This window comes from Ahaetulla prasina, chromosome 1 (assembly GCF_028640845.1).
Source record: "Ahaetulla prasina isolate Xishuangbanna chromosome 1, ASM2864084v1, whole genome shotgun sequence".
In the NCBI taxonomy this organism is placed as follows: Eukaryota; Metazoa; Chordata; class Lepidosauria; order Squamata; family Colubridae; genus Ahaetulla; species Ahaetulla prasina.
In genome coordinates, this window is record NC_080539.1 from 324,979,535 (window position 1) to 324,994,966 (window position 15,432).

At 38.7% G+C, this 15,432-nt stretch overlaps 1 long non-coding RNA gene across 2 annotated transcripts in view; it reads left to right on the plus strand.

Moving 5' to 3' along the window:
* LOC131187818 (uncharacterized) overlaps positions 1 to 15,432 on the plus strand; it is a 76,883-nt gene that overhangs the window by 15,349 nt on the left and 46,102 nt on the right. The window contains exons 2-3 of one of the 2 annotated variants that reach the window (XR_009152635.1): positions 8,122 to 8,343; positions 9,674 to 9,706. This is a non-coding gene — a long non-coding RNA (uncharacterized LOC131187818). Of the gene's footprint in view, positions 1 to 8,121; positions 8,344 to 9,673; positions 9,707 to 15,432 lie in introns of those variants that run through there. The other variant, XR_009152634.1, reaches the window with a different exon arrangement.

Genomic DNA, 15,432 nt, shown 5'->3' on the forward strand with positions numbered 1-15,432 from the left:
CCATGGCACTATTGATATCATCCTGGGAAATCCAGTCTTCAAAGTTGAGGATGATGGTTGGTTAAGGAGGGTTTCAAAGAGTTTAGCCCATCTCTGCAGGATCTGAGCCTTTTCTGTAATGAGAGTTATAGCATCTATACTCAGGAATAAAAGAAATAACAGAATAACAGAGCTGGAAGGAATCATGGAGTTCTTCTAATCCAACCCCCTGCTCAAGCAGGAGACATTATACCATTTCAGACATGATCAAGGCCTCTAGTGAGTAATAAGGGCTTCACAGAACTGTTTTGAGTCATCTCCATCAGTCATTTTATACATGTATACTGGACAAATAGTAAGTAGGCCTGTATTACAGAAGTTAAGAGGAAAAAAACCCTTATAGTTGGAAGTTGAAAAAGTTGCTCAGCTTCAAATGGATCACGTCCTTAGTAGACAGTGCAAATGCTATAGATGCAATGTAGTTTGATTTTAACAAAGCACTTGATGAAGTATTTAGCAAGTAATTAAATATGGGTTGGATGCATAACAATTAAATGGTGGTATAGTTGGGTTGAAGCTTGTGAGCAAAGACTATTTACCAGTGTTTCTGGATCAGCTGGGAAGTAGGATTGAGTTGGATGACTTGCATAAAAAATAGGACTTATCTTTCTTGCTATGGCATGAAAACACATAACTAATTATTTTTGGGACACATTCTCATGATGTTTCCAATTCATGCCCAGCTCATCACTAAAGCAGCATAAAGTCACCCTTATCTAACCCAACAGAAAAGCTTCCATGCAGAAAATCCAAAATGTTTCAGGGATAAATTTGTAAATAATCCACAGTTAAGGCAATAATCTGCTAAATTTCAATTGGCCTGGATCTCCTTATCCTCCAAGGCCTGCATGGCCATTTTGTCCTTGATTGCAAGACAGGTTGTAGACCTGGTTTCCCCCCCACCTTTACAGTAAAGTAACAAACTTCTAGCACATCAATAGATCTGTCAGGCAGAAATGCTATTATTTGGGAGCATGCTGTACGTGGTATGTGCATGCATGAGCATAATGAGCAGATTGCAAAACATAATAAGTATGAAACACACATTTGCATGTTGCACATATTGTGGAATGGTGGTGGGAGAGAGAAGAGGCTCTTTGCATAACCAAAAACAATTCACAGGCCTGTTCACAAGAAAGAGAAAGAAAGGTCTATAGGCACAAAATAGCATTAAATCCTCTGTGGTTCAGTCTTGTTTGCTTTGTATTCCAGAGCAACGGTTCCAATCACTCAGACAGATTTGGGAGGGTGGGGATTCTTTGACATCAGCATATTGAACCCCTGTTTGATCTGGCAGTTTCTATGAAATTCTTTCATACCTCAAAATATGAATTATTCATATTTATTTATTTAATCAAATATCTACTCACCCATCTCACCTGCACGACTTCTGGGAGATTGTTCATACTGTCAAGAAAAGCATGGAGTAAGTAATAAATATTAATGTTAAATACTATATATAGTAATATATGTGCCAAATATGTTCAGAAAAGCAGTTGGTGGTTGGCTTTTCTGCCAGTAAAATGATGCTGGTAAGAAAGGAAAGAATACTAGAGAACCCACCAATTACCTACCCTGAAATTACATTGCATTAAACTGCATTAAATCGTTCTGAAGGCAGCAACACTGCCCCAGATTCACTTGTGGGAACAGCACAATTTATGGGGATATACTTTCCTGATTCTGGGAAATGCATTAATGTGTTGAGTATGGTCTTGAGAAAAAGACTATAGGATGGAATGTTTATCAGACACAAAACTGGGTTAAATAAAACAAATCAAAAATCTAATTCTTTGGATAGATTAGAGAAATGGGATGAAAATAAAAGAATGGAATTTGGCATAAACAAATGCAATGTTATGCAATTAGCCAACAAACAAATGCAGAGGGATAGTATTAAGGTTACCCAGTTTGGCAATAATACTTGAGAAAAAGATCTTGGAGCAACAGCTGATTACAAACACAATGAGTCACCAACAGTTTTAGGTTCCATCCAGTAGCCCAGCCATTGAGTAAGCCTGGCATTATATCAAGATCCACCCAACAGATGGTACGGCCACCATAGTTGGACTTCTACAATCGGACTGCAAAAATATGGGTGCCTAACAGATGCCAATAAAGAGCTATACAGTGACAACTTAAATAGCAGTTGTGAGAAGAAGCTGCCAAGATGTTACAGTGGCACACAGAAGGAAAAGTTGAGAAAATACCATAGGTCCCAAAGATGGTTCAGTTTTCAAAGGCTTATTGTGGAGAATACAGATGATCCAAGAAAAAAAAATAACCATGTTTATTAGTAACAAAATGAAGCAAAACTTTCCCTGGCTGTTATAAAATAAAGGGACCACTTGAGTCACAGTAAATCCTTGAGTGCACAGATTTGTTGAGAAAGCAAAGTGCATGTTCAAATCAATGAAGGGTTTTGGAGAGAAACTTCTCATGCACTTTGGCTTCTTGGATATATCTTATAATCAGTGCTCACCTTGTGTGATTATTAAAAGGAGGTTGATTATGTTAAATGGACTGTGTGAGCCATGTGGCCCATTTAAAACAGACAATACGAGAACCTTTTTAAAAACAAAAACAAAAAAAACCCTGATATATCAGCCTGACAACTATGGCTTTGAATTGGTCAGTTTTAGAGCGAATTTATTTCATTAAGCATGTTGTTTTTTTCAGTCAGGTAACTGGTAGTTGTGCTTAGCTTCATTTATAGATCCAAACAGTGACTCATGAAGTCTCAGATGGCTTCTGCACTGTTACATGATTCTTGATTCTGGCAGAGAATCTAGAAAGGGCCATCCAGAAAGAGGCCAGCTTTGGAAGGTAAATACTTGGTAAAATCATCAGTGTCACACTGACCTTGGCTGGAGATTGCAGATACGTAATATGTGGTTGGTTGGATGCTGTGGAAATTTTCTCTCAGTTATTAACCTTCTGGCAAAACATCATCCTCTTCTGTTGTTTTGTATGAAGAATGGTGCAATAAAATACCCAAGTCCTGGGGGAAAAAAAGAATAAAGGGATTAGCATTCTTTCTAACTTTGTCAGGAAGAGAATCAAAGATATAAGTTTTTCCTCTGTGATTTCAGATTACCACAACCTAATCTGTGGTAAGAAAAATCAACTCAATCAAATAATTTGCATTTTCCCCTGTGATTATGGATTTCAATCCAATCCAATATTGGTAAGAAAATTGGCTCAGCAAATGTAGTTTGCTGTGTATTTAAGGATTGCAAGGTGAACGCCTGAGCCTAAAGATCCAAGGAACCTTGGGGAAATTTGGGGGAAGTTGATGATTAATAGCTAGATTTATATACAGCACTATTTTACTATTGAAAGTAAAAGATTAGACATGTCAAAATTACAAAGCCAAGGCTATGATAGAGCTGCATTTTTAAGTGAATTATATTCTAATGTCTGAGCTAGAATTATAGCTGAATAACAGTAAGTGGGGGGAGAGAGAGAGAGGAAGGAGCAAGAGAGAACTTCCCCAGTCTTAATTTAATCCTGGATGACACTATGCAGGCATTTCCAGAAGTGTGAAACTTTGCTGAAATCTTTACAATTGCACTGTACACAGAATCAAAGGATGGCATTTACTATATGTATGACATCTCAGTGTAAAATTCTGCTGAAGGCATTGTGTGAAGCAAGGGTTATGAAGTTCTTTGATCTTCATTTCCATTTCAAACATGTCTACAAGATCCTGACTGAGATCATTCACCCTGGAAAGAGGGATGAGATAACAGAAGCTAAAGTTCTGTTTTCCTTTGACTGTGCTGTTACAAATTTTTTAGGATCTCCTAGCTGCATTTCAGAATTGTTACAGTGGTTACAACAAATGATCAAAGCGGATTTGCAGGGTTTCTCCAGACCTCTCTCAATAATTTTCAAGATGTCAACAGTTATCTCAAGAATTTCAACAGTAACATATGCCCCAAGTGAAGAAGTTTCATGATGACAGGATGTAACACCAACATCTGCAGAAGTCTAATTTAAAATAAGTGTATTCTTTCCAATATTGTGTTGGAAGAAATATCCTTCTGGGTTCAGTCCCAAGTGGGGAAAGACACTGGAAACATGGAGACTGCTTGGAAAGATGATTTAATGGTGGACAGGAATCACACGGCTTGAGTTCCTGAGTAGAAAAGGCGATCACATGCTTCAAGGTGTTGGGTGAAGAACCAAAGAGGAGAAAAAAGAAAGAGACCGAGATGCTGAGAGTGCCTGAGTTTATATCCCCTGTGGGGCCCCACCTTAGTGTTTCCTGTTCCTGTATAAGAAATATATCCTGATTGGTTGTCAAACTCCCAGATGGTTAGGGGTCTTAGCTAACTTGGTAGGTTGTCTCTCAAGCTTGCTTGAGTCTTACCATGTGGTGAGCTTCTGTTACTAGATGGGTCCTATTGTGTTGTAGATGATGGCCCATTGACAAAGGTGTGGGGAGGCAGGGAGCTGCAGGGAGCTGCTTTGACTTTAAAATATGTTTCTCCATTTCTCATCCAGGGAAATATAATGTTCTGCCTTTTTAATATTTCCTAAAATATTTCATTCTTCTAGGAGAGGGGTGGGTGCTAACTGCCTACAACTGGACACAGGAGTCTCTCAGATAAAATATAGATCTGCAGACCTGAATAAAGCAGTTTCTACATTTCATGCCCTACAATCATCAACTATGAGATCAGCTTCTGATGAGAAACACTATGCCCTTGAAGAAGTGCATAGTTCTACATTTAGGCAAAAAAAAAATGCACAGGTACCGTATATGTGGTACCTTGTTCAATAGTAGTAACTGTGAGAGGGATCTTGGAGTCCTAGTGGACACCATTTAGATATGAGCCAGCAGTGTGCAGCAGCTGCCAAAAAAGCCAACACAGTTCTGGGCTGCATAAACAGAGGGATAGAATCAAGATCACGTGAAGTGTCAATACCAGTTTATAATGCCTTGGTAAGGCCACACTTGGAATATTGCATTCAGTTTTGGTCGCCACGATGTAAAAAAGATGTTGAGACTCTAGAAAGAGTGCGGAGAAGAGCAACAAAGATGATTAGGGGACTGGAGGCTAAAACATATGAAGAACAGTTGCAGGAACTCAGTATGCCTAGTTTAATGAAAAGAAGGACTGGGGAGATCTGATAGCAGTGTTCCAATATCTCAGGGGCTGCCACAGAGAAGTGGGAGTTGGGCTGTTCTCCAAAGCACCTGAGGGTAGAACAAGAAGCAATGGGTGGAAACTAATCAAGGAAAGAAGCAACTTAGAACTAAGGAGAAATTTCCTGACAGTTAGAACAATTAATCAGTGGAACAACTTGCCTGCAGAAGTTGTGAATTATCCAACACTGGAAATTTTTAAGAAAATGTTGGATAACCATTTGTCTGAAATGGTGTAGGGTTTCCTGCCTGGGCAGAGGGGTTGGACTAGAAGACCTCCAAGGTCCCTTCCAACTCTGTTATTATGAAAACTTCTAGTCAAGAAATTCAACAGCACCTTTTCAGACTACTTTCCAGAGAGTTGGTCTCATTACAATTATTGAAATTTGATTTTACAAAAAGAAAAATCATTAATAAATGAATCTGCTGCTATCATCTTATGATAGAAAATCTTGCTGTCTCCTCAAGCATTTATTTTTCACCATACCTGTGACAGTGGCAGCTATGGAACATTATCTATAGTTCAGTGGTTTTCACCATGTGGGTCCATGGCCCACATTTCACACTTTTATTATGAAGACATCAGCCAGTTTCATTTGTATATCCACTTTATCATATTTTTCAAATCATTCAGGGAACCTGTCATTTCTAAATCCAGATTGAAATCTGTTTCATTCTTGTCTGTGGCATCATTTACATACAATCTATTTATAATGACAGACATTCTTAAAATTAAGTTCTGAACCCAACATTCAGAAATATTTTTCAATATATTCAATTTAAAGTATTCTGTGTTAGCAACTTAAGTTTAAGTGTACTTCTCTTTTAATTGTAATCTTTAGCGCTTTCTGGTTCTCTCTGGTGGTCAACCTTTAAAGGCTCATCCTAGCATAATTTCCCCCCACAGAATTCAAAACAGCCATTTCCCACATGAAGAATTCTTATAATTAATTTCAAAATCTGATTGCAAATCCATCTAGACTACCATTCAGTTTATAACTTTCTAAAAACAACAATCTAATCACCCTTTTGCCTTTTATTCCGCCCCCCAAGTCCAATTTTAAATCCTTAAGCTCATACTTCTTTTGCTAAGGATTGAAGGAAACTCATCCGGTGAACGCCGTAAAATTTGCTATTCCGAAAATTCAAAATATTTGAAGAGCAGTTTAAAAAAGTAATTCCAAAGTGATTAAGAAATGAGGAGTTTATGTCCATATGGGCTATATTATAACCATGAGTTTACTTGGAACCCCTGAACTTCCAGATACTTGACTCCCCAGCCAACCACAAAAATCTTGGTTCCTACAGTCTACTATTAATGAGCAACTGTCTGGAGTACATCTGGGCAGTCTTATGATCTTTCTCCAGAATGATTTTGCTAGCCAGAATCCACTCTCTGACTGCCAATCTTGGTTATAATGCCATCTCTAACCATTCAGCTAGCTCAGTGCTCACCATGTCCTCACCAGAATAGCCCAGTATATGAAAGCCATATTTTTTTTTCCACATGACCCTATTCTATCCTAGTTATGTTCTCGGCTGTGTCAAAAGCAATATAATTTTCAAATCATGGAGCACAGTCATTCTATTTTATTCCTTTTTATTAACTTCAAATTTTGCACCCTGGACACACCCACTAAGGATTCTTACAAAGTAAAACAGGTTCAGAAAAGAGTGATGAGGATGTTTAGAGACTAGGGATGTATATCAATGAAGAGAGATGAGAGGAGATGGGGGGGAATGAACTTTAAGGAGAACACAACTGAGTGAGGATATAATAATACTTTTCACATACTTGAAAAAAATGTCACAATGATGCTCAAAATCTGTCCCCTGTCATTCTTGAGTGCAGATCATAGTACAAAAGGGTAGATTTTGACTCAAGGCCAAAAAGAATTTCCTAGCAATAGAGAAGAACCAGATTCCTGAAGACATGCTTGTCCTCTTCATTGGGTAAAATTCTTCATTGGGTAAAATTCTTCACTGGGTAAAATTCATTGGCAAAAGAAGAAGGGGATGACAGAGAACGAGGTGGCTGGAGGCAGTCATTGAAGCAGTAGGCATGAGTTTAAATGGACTCCAGAGGATGATAGAGGACAGGAAGGCCTGGAGGAACGTTGTCCATGGGGTCGTGATGGGTCGGACACGACTTTGCAACTAACAACAACAAACAGAAGCCAGTCAGCCATCCGTCAGGGATGCTTCAATCTCAATCCTTCATTGAACAGGGCATTGGATCTGGTAGCCTTGATAGCCCCTTCCTACGCTATGATTATAATACAAAAGAACTAATAAACAATGAGAATGATAGCAATGTTCAGTAGCTAAAGAAAAATGCACCTGGAACTCTCTTGCAAGACTTGTTTCCAATTGTTTCAAGGTTAAAATAACCTAGCTAAGCTAAGTCTAGCTAAGTAGATATATCAGGGGTCTCCAACCTTGGTCCCTTTAAGACTTGTGAACTTCAACTCCCAGAGTCCCTCAGCCAGTAAAGCTGCCTGAGGAACTCTGGGAGTTGAAGTCCACAAGTCTTAAAGGGACCAAGATTGGAGACCCCTGATATAGATGGATGGATGCTTTTGTACCAGTGGCTGTTTTGAAAGTTTGGAGAACTACTGAGAGTACTTTCAGAACATGGGAGCCCAAGTGGTCGAGCAGGAGGGTAAATAAGTTGCATACAGGTAGGGTAAATCCTATCTGATTTTTACTTTCACTTGCATAAATAGTTTCATGCAAAAAGAAAACTCAGCTTTTTAGGAAGCCAGCTGATTAAAACTTTTCTCACTTTTCCAGCTTCGTTTGCAGGGGATTGTTTCTATTGTTAATGGAGCAATATTCCAAACTAGCACTTCACCAGCTGCAGCCTGAAGAGGTCCAATCCATTCCATCACCTCCGTTTTTTTCCTCCCGCCCTCATTTTGCTGCAGGTTTGGACCAGGCCTGAATTTCAAGTACACAAGCAAAGGATAAGGCTGCCAATGTAAGTGGGACAAAATGTGATCGGATGCAGAAGACTAAAAGGCTTCTGTCCCTTTACCAGTTAGACAGAAAGAGGATTTTGGCAGGTGCAGTTTGACACGTTAGCCTGGAAGGCAGAAGTAAGAAGAGCAGTAAGTGCCAAGCTTTCTCTTTTGCACAAAGTTTGAGAGGTACGTGTGTGTGCTTTATTTTGCCTATTATGTATATATTGATTGCTTCCTGAACCTGAGCCTGTCTCATTCATAAGCTGTACTGGGATTCCCAACAGCCGGAGTACATTTGGTGCCCCGTGAAATGAGAATGAAGAACAAACCTACCTCACATTGTACGTAACGCTAATGACAGACAATCATCATCTGCATCAACCTTTCACTGCATTAGAAAAGTCCCACAGAGTCAAAATGGCTTCTCCTTACCTCAGTCTCTCTTCAAAAACCTGCACTGGTTTCTCGGAAGTGGAAACTTCTGATATATTAAGAAAATGGAAGACCACATGCAATCTGCAATCCGAACACTCCTGCCCACTTCTTGTTTTTGTTCTGAGGAAAGCATGAATGGGCTCTCTAAAACCTCAGCCACCGATCACTTTTATGAAACCTGACAAGATGTTGTGCAGGAGGAGGCATCATTTTATTATGTCGTGTCTTTTGAACTCTTAACAAAAAGCCAGAAGGCTCCCTTCACATATCGTTAGTTCACCGAATGAATGATAATGCTGGGTTGCTATTTCTGAGGTTTCCTTGGGGCTTTGGAGAGACTGGTTTCTTTTCTTCTTTTCTTGGTTTTAAAAGGAAGTGAGCCTCTACGGAGCTGATATAATACTTGTTGAAGTGGAGGATCACTTGCTGATCAATCAGTTCCCCTCAAAAAAATTTTTTACCTTCCTGAAGCAGTATATCTGCATACAAATACATCCTTTCCTACACTCCAGCTCATAAATCAAGAACATTAAAAAAACACAAGATAGATTAATTCTGGAGACTAATGGCTAAATTATGGGACTAACCAATCAACAGAGTTCAGACTCATTTCAATTTGCAGAACAGGCATTTGTATTTTCTAAGCATATGCTTTTCAAGCATCCTTAGGAAAGCTTAGAATGTTGTATCTGTTGAGTTTCCCCTCTTGTGTTCTATCTGATGTTTTTCAGCTGAACTCAGTTTTATTTCCCCCCTAATATTTCTATATTGAGAAGGAGACAGAATCTGTCTCCAATGCTGAGGAAGAGGAATGGGAATCTGTCCCAATTCTTCTATTTTGGGTGCTACACAATCTGTCCTGAATTCCTATACTAACTTCTTGTCCTCAGTTGGGGTGAAGGTCCCTATTCCACAAACAGTGCTGAAGATTAAATTTTCAGTCCAGTTGGCTTCTGTATGCAGAAAGAGATTGTTTTTAGTGTAAATTCAACCTTTTTCAGATGTTTCCCCCATGGGCTGAATGAATACTTGTTTATACTTGGAAAACACTTGCAAATTATCTAATCCTTGTTTTTTCCAGTTCAGAAACAACAACAACGACAATGATCACAACGACAACTTAATAAAATGCTAAATCAAGTATAAACATCTAGTTGACTGTGTGATGAACAATAATAATAATAACAAGATGATAAATTACGATATCCTGAGTTCCTAGGAAGAACTCAATCAGAGGTGGTATTCAGCAGGTTCTGACCAGTTCTGGAGAACCGACAGTGGAAATTTTGAGTAGTTTGGAGAACCGGTAAATACCACCTCTGACTGGCCCCACCCTCATCTCTGCCTCCCGAGTCCCAGATGATTGGGAGGGAATGGGGATTTTGCAATTACCTTCCCCTAGTATCATGTGTCAGTAACAAAAAAATGTGGTGAGAACATAGAGTTGAAAAAGTAGTCAAAACGGAGATTAAAATATTGTGAGATTTCCAAATGCACATTGATAAAATCTTGTGGTTGAAAAGACGAAAGTGTAGATAATTGATGTGGCAATACCAGAGGATAGTAGAAATGAATGCAAAGAATTGGGGAAGTTAACGAAGTATCAAGATCTGAAAACTAAAATTCAAAAAGATTGTGGAATAAATCAGTTGTGGTGGCTGTGGTGGTTATCAGCACGCTGGGTACCAGATCCAAAAATCCTGGACAGCACTTAGAAAATCTGTGCATCTATGGAAACATTGCCATCTGTCAGTTACAAAAGGCCACACTGCTTGAATCCATACATACAATTTCACAAAATGTGAAATTACAGCTGTTATTTCTTTGGCTGGTGTTGGCCTTCATATGTATCAAGTTCTTCCCAAGAAGTTGGGATGTCATGACATCCCAACTTCTTGGGAAGAACTTGATACAGATGAAGGCCAACACCAGCCAAAGAAATAACAGCTGTAATTTCACATTTTTGTGTGTATAATAATAATGATTTCCCAATGCATTGATATGCACAATCTACAACCATTGAAATTAAAGTGCTTAATAATGGTCAATTAAGCACGCCATTACAGAAGCAATTTGTAATATAACGTGCATGGAATCTTTGCCAGGGCAGTTTCTTTATTCACTTCAAATAAGAGGGCAACCAGTGATGTGGAGGGAGAAATCTTTAAAGACAAAAGAGTACTGACATTTGAGTCTCAGACCACAGTGTGATGTATTGCTTGGAGGAAGGGATACACAGACACAAACCCCTCCCCCAAAAAAGAGGGGTGAGAAAAAGGTTCTACAAGAATATAAGGTATGTTTCTTGGAATGTTAAGGTGAAATTCAGATATTTTTTTCCCAGGATCTTTGCAGGAGGGTTTTTTTTTATTTCAAGCAATATAGGATAACTACATTAACATAAATCCAAGATACAAACAAAGAAAGAAGAAATATGTAGAACATACAAAAAGATCTACTGCAATGTGAATAAAGAGAAGGATATTATACATATGAAAATTTATCATATATAAAAAATACACCAAATTATAATTTATTAGTATTAAGGTAAATCATAAAATCTAATCACATTTGATGAATTTGAAGTCTCATTAGTTAAGCTTTATCTGTGGGTCCCCCCCCCCCCAGTGTTTCAGAATCTTAAGGGAAGATTACGGTAATGTTGTAGAATTTCATTTAACAAAGATTTTCTTTCAATTTTATTGTACATCATCAAGAACCTTGAAAAAGGCTTGCCAGACAATTTCATTACTTAGGAAGCACAAAATGATGGAGGAAGCATTCATAGGACTCAATACCGGGGAAGATTCTGGAAAAGATAATCAAGCAACCAATCACCGAACACCTAGAAGCAAAGAAAGTAATAACCAAAAGCCAACATGGGTTTGTCAAAAACAGATCATGCCAGACTAATCTTATTGCATTCTTTGACAAAGTGACAAAATTAGTAGACCAGAGGAATGCTGTCAATATAATTTACTTGGAGTTCAGTAAAGCATTTGTTAAAGTAGACCATAACTACTACTAGATAAAGTAGAAAAATGTGGATTAGACAGCACCACCACCAGATGGATTCGTAACTGGCTGACCAATCACACTCAACATGTAGTCCTCAATGGAACTACATCCACATGGAGGGAAGTATGCAGTGGAATACCCCAAGGGCTGGGAAGTGGCTCAACAGGCTAATGCAGTCTGTTATTAACACACAGCTGCCTGCAATTACAATTACTGCAGGCTCGAGTCCCACCAGGCCCAAGGTTGACTCAGCCTTCCATCCTTTATAAGGTAGGTAAAATGAGGACCCAGATTGTTGGGAGGGGGGCAATACAAGTTGACTTTGTATATAATATACAAATGGATGAGACTATTGCCTTACACAATGTAAGCCGCCCTGAGTCTTCGGAGAAGGGCGGGATATAAATTCAAATTTTTAAAAAAAGGTTCTGTTTTAGGCCCAGTACTCTTCAACATCTTCATCAATGATTTGGATGAGGGATAGATGGGGAACTCATCAAATTTGCAGATGACACCAAGCTGGAATAGCCAACACTCCAGAAGATAGGCTCAAGTTACAGAAGGATCTTGACAGACTTGAACATTGGGCACTATCTAATAAAATGAAATTCAACAGTGAAAAAAGTAAGGTTCTACATTTAGGCAAAAAAACCCCAAAATGCACAGGTACCGTATATGTGGTACCTTGCTCAATAGTAGTACCTGTGAGAGGGATCTTGGAGTCCTAGAGGACAACCATTTAGATATGAGCCATATGAGAAATGTTGGATAACCATCTGTCTGAGATGGTGTATGGTTTCCTGCCTGGGCAGGGAGTTGGACTAGAAGGCCTCCAAGGTCCCTTCCATCTCTGTTGTTATTATTATTATTGACTCACTACTGTCCTGTTTAGCTTTGAATACCCATCCATTTGCTCATAGAGCTTTGGGATCATTAATGTGGTCTGCAATGTGAATGTAATTTTGAATCATGTCCCAAAAATTGAAAATATATTACTCTATGAAAAATTTGTGTGGCAAGGGATTAATTTTTTACAATGGAAAGACAAAGTCATCCAATATTGACAGTGTCACCCAGGCTTCAATCCATGACAGGTTTGCTCTCTGTTTATGAACTAAGTCTTACTAATTTGGTGCAAAGACTAATCTATCTATCTATCTATCTATCTATCTATCTATCTATCTATCTATCATCTATAACTCTGCATAGTCAAAGTTTAATGGTAGGCACAAGATTTCTGCTTATGAACTGATCTTAAAGACTCTCAAGTTGAAATCTTGAGAGTCCTGATATTTGCAGGGATATGGGTATGTGAGCACCGGGGCGGGGGTGTAAAATAGTTTACTCTGCCTTCACCTACAGTGTTTCTTTTTTTCCTACCGCCCCGGTGATCATGATGGTTTCTATCCAAATATCAGCAACATTTGCCTTTACTCAGTTTTTTTCCCAAGAATAACCCAATTAGTTAAGTGTTGCCATCAGATAGGCAGGTGGAGACTTACCTGCAACCAAAAGTACAGTGAAATGGTAGGGAGGAATTTGAGCTACATATCCATAGGAAGATGTTTATTCCGTACTGTCCTTCTAAATGAAATGTTATGAAGATAGTCATTTAATTTGATTTATAAGGAACAACCAGGTCTCTTATCCCAGTAGGCGAGAATTTAGCACTGTTGAAATCTTTGGTGCTATTCACAATATCGAAGAGCTGGTTTTATAAGTAGTTGCTTTTACTTTTCTGTGGGCTGTGAAGATGGGTCAATGCCACCTTGTGGTCAGCAGTACTGAAAGCATTTGGGATAAAAAAACTATGAAGTTTAACATTCCCTGAAAGTAACTATAACCAAAGTGCTGGGACTCCTTAATGATGAAGTTAAAGCTGATGAGGCAGGAATCTACATCTGGGTTTTACTTTTAGAGGTTGTAAATTGTACTCCATACCAGAAATAAAAATTCCTTTACATAGAGCAGGAAAAATCCAGAAAAGAAAGCATATATAAGCATGAATAAGGATGAATTGAATACATAAAATGAATACAGTTAAAGAGAAATTAGGACAGGGATGGTAGGCAGGCTGGTGCTCTTATGCACGCCCCTTACAGACCTCTTAGGAATGGGGTGACGTCAACAGTAGCCAGTCTAAGGTTAAAATTTTGGGGGTTTTGGGATGAAACTACAGTCAGGTAGTGCATTCCAGGCATTGACCACTCTGTTGCAGAAGTCATATTTTCTGCAATCGAGTTTGGTGCGGTTTACCTTAAGTTTGTATCTATTGTGTGCTTGTGTATTGTTGTGGTTGAAGCTGAAGTAGTCATTGACAGGTAGGATGATTTTATGAGCTATGCTTCTTTTTTGACATTCTAATTTTATACTGTACGTGTAAGATTCTTGCCTTACGTAGGAAGATTACATCATATGAACCTCTACCTACAGTCTAACAAGTACACCAAAGGCCGTAATGTTATAATCTAATCAGCTATTTATGAAAAGAAGTTCTAGATCTTGTTAAGAGGATTACTGACAACTGAGATGTGTCCCAAAAAAGAGAGACCAAGATAATGATGACACCATTGAACAAGTTTTACCAGGAAAGATTGAAGAAACTGGCAGGGTTAATGCATTGTATAAAATCATGCTTTGTTTGTCCATATTGCCTGCAGAAGTTGTGAATGCTCCAACACTGGAAATTTTTAAGAAAATGTTGGATAACCGTCTGACTGAGATGGTGTAGGGTTTCCTGCCTGGGCAGGGGGTTGGACTAGAAGGCCTCCAAGGTCCCTTCCAACTCTGTTGTTATATTATATTATATTTTAGTGAACAAATCACAAATTTTATTATAGTTTTTTTTTTACTATAGTTTTAGTCTGTTTTGGCCTATCGAATTAGCTTCTTAAAATGTTTTCTTAATTTTTGTGATATTTGCTTTTATTTGGCTGTAAATCACCCTGAGTCCATCGGGAGAAGGGCGGTATATAAATTAAATAAATAAATAAATAATAAATACAATGGACACAGTTTACATAACACATTAAACTAGAAGCTATGATTTACAAATTCCGGGGTCTGTATTCCCAGGTAAACACTGAGGGGACAGTAATGAGAGGAATGACAACACAGGCATCGTGATATCACTGCACAAGTGGTATAACTCACAATTAGACATGACACAAGGACTTAATTTTATCATTTGCATGATGATATAATTTGAAAACCATCATGGCTTCTTATAAATTCATTATAGTGTCCATTTGATTTCATAATGGGTATACAGCAACAAACAAAACAAAGTGACCGAAGACCAAAGAGAAATCAAGATCACGTGAAGTGTTAATACCACTTTATAATGCCTTGGTAAGGCCACACTTGGAATATTGCATTCAGTTTTGGTCGCCACAGTGTAAAAAAGATGCTGAGACTCTAGAAAGAGTGCAGAGAAGAGCAACAAAGATGATTAGGGGACTGGAGGCTAAAACATATGAAGAACGATTGCAGGAACTGGGTAAGCGCTCCATGGCTTAGGACCCGGGTACTTACGAGACCGCCTGCTGTTACCCTTTGCCTCCCACCGACCCGTACGCTCGCACAGAGAGGGTCTCCTCAGGGTGCCATCCGCCAAACAGTGTCGGCTGGCGGCCCCCAGGAGTAGGGCCTTCTCTGTGGGGGGCAGTGACGCTCTGGAACGAACTTCCCCCCGGCCTGCGTCAAGTGCCTGATCTTCGGACCTTCCGTCGTGAGCTCAAAACATATTTATTTATTAAAGCAGGACTGGCATAATTAGTGATGTATTTTAATTGGGTTTTTAATATTTTTAACTTTTAATTT